A 3,703-nucleotide genomic window follows, 5' to 3' on the forward strand; every position below is an offset into this window, starting at 1 on the left:
CGAATATAATTTAAGAGTTTTAGATTTCAAAATTTATTATGTCATACCTACTTATTTAACTTAAACATGAGCAGATGATCAAGCAACATAACATCTGCTATTTTGATTTAACAAACAAATCCAAACTACATAACATTTAACAAAGAATATCAGGTAACAAGATCTGGTTGCTTTGTTTACAGCATAACAAACTTTACTTTTCTTTAGAGCACAAACTATACATTACATTCACTAGTTTAACGTATAATTACAGTCAATCATAAAATACATTCACTAACTTAAAAAAACAACGACAGAATATAATATCTAACTAAATAACCTCCACCAGAGAGCGTTTCACTTCACTAAGAATAATCTTCTAAACAGGCAGAGGTTTCCAATTCTGTTTTTCACGTTCCCTAAAATCTCGCACAAAAAGAAGTTTGGCTACGGAGGGAAGGATAACTTTAAACAGACAGCGAGTATGTCTTTAAATACAATAATAAAAATGTTATAGGTTTAGCTAAAATAGCCAAATGGAACATATATTATCTTTTATGAAAGCATAATTCTACTTGTAAACATTATTTTAACAAGAGATTAGTAGTAGCGGATGCCAAGAGTATAATGCTTAAAATTTGAAAAAATTTACAAACTAAATATTTGAAAGTTACGTTTTATAAGCACTCGGGTAACAAAAAACGTAATTCTGTAATGTATTGCTGACCCCATATAACACTCACCTCTGCTGATCCCTCATTAAATTTTGTAGAAATATCTTGTTTTAGTATTCATTGATTCCATACAAATTGACGGAAACTTAAGAATGTTTGTATTATTTGTTAATTCAAGCCTCATTTGATGTAGCATCTTCAAACATAACTTGAGTTTACCAAGTCGTGATCTCAAAAGACTGCATTTCGTTAAAAGTTTTTCCTCTTCTTTGCAGGAAAAGGAGTCCAACTAGTCCAACGTAATGAGACTTTATATCCGGAGTGGAATTCATGTTTTGACGTGCCGCTTTTCCGAGGTACGTGATATTCTTCCAAATTTAACTAGTATTATCTTTTTATCATAGCAACAGCTACAGGTTAAGATAACGTATGGAAGTATTACATTAAAGTAAATAAAAACTTTCAAAGAAAACCAAAATGTTTGTTTAATATTTAAACAGGAAAACAACGTTAGGACCACGGTCACAGAGCGACGCAGTAAGCAAATACATGCACAACTTCAAAATGTGCCTAATATGTACGAAAGAAAAATGTAGTAGTAAAGTGAATAAATAAATTTAGAACATCGGGGTTCGAACTCTGAATTCTACAATCATAAGCCCCGAAGTTTACTCAACACTATCATAATTAATATATTACTCCGAACTACGGAGAAAAACGCTAAAATCCACTTATTGTTATAATAATTATATTGTTACACCTACATGATAGTTGAAGTAACGAGGCGAATATTAAGAAAATGTAACCTGAAGTTAAGAAAACCATCATTTTAAATGAAAAAATGCGAGAAACATATTCTAGTTCAATAATTACAAAAATTGGTTACTTTCCGTTATCCGTTTCATTCAGAACTGTTAACGGCATAGTAAAAACTTACATACGTTAAAGTCAGATAGATATGGTAATATTCAGGGTATCTTCGAATACTGGCTTTAGTGAGTTTAGCGTTTTAACCTAAACACTTTTAGTAAGTTGAAGCGTTTAGTATTAACTATTCTAATTGAACTTAGCAATAATCCTACAATATACAGATAGCCAGGCTTTGTATGTAGCCTAAAACATAAAAAGTAAGGCCTAATATTTAGCTTAAAAAGTTGATAATCAGGTTTAGTATTTAACCTAAAACGTTACTGGCCAGAACTGTTTGTTTGTAGTTAAGCACAAAGCTACACAAAGGGCTATCTGTGCTCTGCCCACCACGAGTATCGAAACCCGGTTTCTAGCGTTGTAAGTCCGCAGACATGCCGCTGTTCCAATGGGGGACTTAACAACTGTATGACCAACCAATGTACAACCAAAGGCTGTACAATCAACAACTGTATGACCAACCAATGTACAACCAAAGGCTGTACAATCAGCAACTGTATGACCAAAGGCTGTACGATCAACCACAGTACGAACAAAGGCTGTATGACCAATGAGTGGATGACTAAAGTCAGTATAACATATTATTTGGATCACATGATCGATCAAATTTGCTTGATCTGCATAACGATGAATAGATATTTACTTTGCCATAGCTATAATATAAGAAATTTTGGTCATCCACTAATTGTTTTGTACAGTTTGTCTGTATATCTAAACCGATATGTCGTGTTATGAAGACCGATTGTCTAAGATACACGCAATTTATAGAATTTTTTCTTCTTCTTTAGCGATCTGAACGTTGATTTAATGGAGTTTAATGACGTAGATTTTTTGCAAAATACCGTTCTATAGTAGTTACTAACATTCAAGTTAGTTTCTTCTGTTTCCATTAAATCTTTTGATGTATACATTCTCTCAGAATACCAACATATTTGATTTTCAAGATTGTTTTTTTCCGCCACATTCTTCTACCCTATTAAGAAAGAATTAAAACGATAATTTCCTGTCATTATTTTCCTTCTTTGAGTCGCACGTGAAACCACTTATAAATATCAGAAATTGTGTTATGGTTACTTCTTTATTTCAAACATTTTTATGAAAGTCTATACTTTGGTCATGTTTAGCAATGTTAGAACTTAGACTGATGGAGAAGTGAAACTGACGCTGATAGATCTTGTAGGATGAAAAATGGCGCTGATGTTATCAAGTTGAATAAAAAGCTTTCGACAATTTACACTTTTTTCTTCTTTTTTTAACCGCATTGAATTTAAAGTTCAACACGTTTATCAGTCGCCTCTTCGTTGCTGAGAAATTGAGGTCAGGCTTAGAAAGTTTTTTTTTTTTATCATCTATATTTCCTGTAAAGTATCCCGGGAGGTTACGACAGATCGATATTACATGAGCATTGGTCTAACTCCTGAAACAAACGCTCCTTCTCTTTTATATTTCTGTGGATTATCATGTTCTGCACCGAGATCTTCCTAACCAATAACAATTAAGGTTGCCTGTAAAACTTTTATTACATTGAATTCGTTATCCCTTCGCACTTGGAGAGAAAATACACAGGACGAGCTTGCTTTGAAACCAGTATACCATTCATATTAACTAAACGTATGTTTTTTGTTGTTGTTTTTTATTTTATTATCCGAAACTATTTTTAAAGAATCACTTAACTGTTAAAACGAGCAACCTTGGTGTTAAGGTATAATCGTTAAGAATTATAAATTTTAAATATTAACTTCTCTTTTGTTTTAGATTATGCATTAGTTCTGGTCAATTGTACGACCAACCACTGTACAACCAAAGGCTGTACGACCACTGTATGACCAAAGTTGGTCGTACAGCCTTTGGTCATACAGTTGCTGATTGTACAGCCTTTAGTTGTACATTGGTTGGTCATACAGTTGTTGATTGTACAGCCTTTGGTTGTACATTGGTTGATCATACAGTCTTTGTTCGTACAGTTGTTGATCGTACAGGCTTTGGTTGTACAGTGGTTGATTGTACGGCTTTTGGTTGTACAGTCTTAGCTTAGTTGTCAGTATGAAGCGGATCACATGCTTACAATTCTTCATGTACTACGGCTAGGTCGCGAATGGAAGCCAGTCAATTATAGTAGACTG

At 33.3% G+C, this 3,703-nt stretch overlaps 1 long non-coding RNA gene across 1 annotated transcript in view; it reads left to right on the plus strand.

Moving 5' to 3' along the window:
- The window catches only part of LOC111088995, a 30,309-nt gene extending 29,299 nt beyond the window's left edge, over positions 1-1,010 (plus strand). Inside the window, exon 3 of the long non-coding RNA XR_002613374.1 lies at positions 929-1,010. This is a non-coding gene — a long non-coding RNA (uncharacterized LOC111088995). The remainder of the gene's footprint in view (positions 1-928) is intronic.
- Positions 1,011-3,703: the final 2,693 nt, after the last annotated feature.

This window comes from Limulus polyphemus, unplaced genomic scaffold, assembly GCF_000517525.1.
Source record: "Limulus polyphemus unplaced genomic scaffold, Limulus_polyphemus-2.1.2 Scaffold4955, whole genome shotgun sequence".
Taxonomy (NCBI): Eukaryota; Metazoa; Arthropoda; class Merostomata; order Xiphosura; family Limulidae; genus Limulus; species Limulus polyphemus.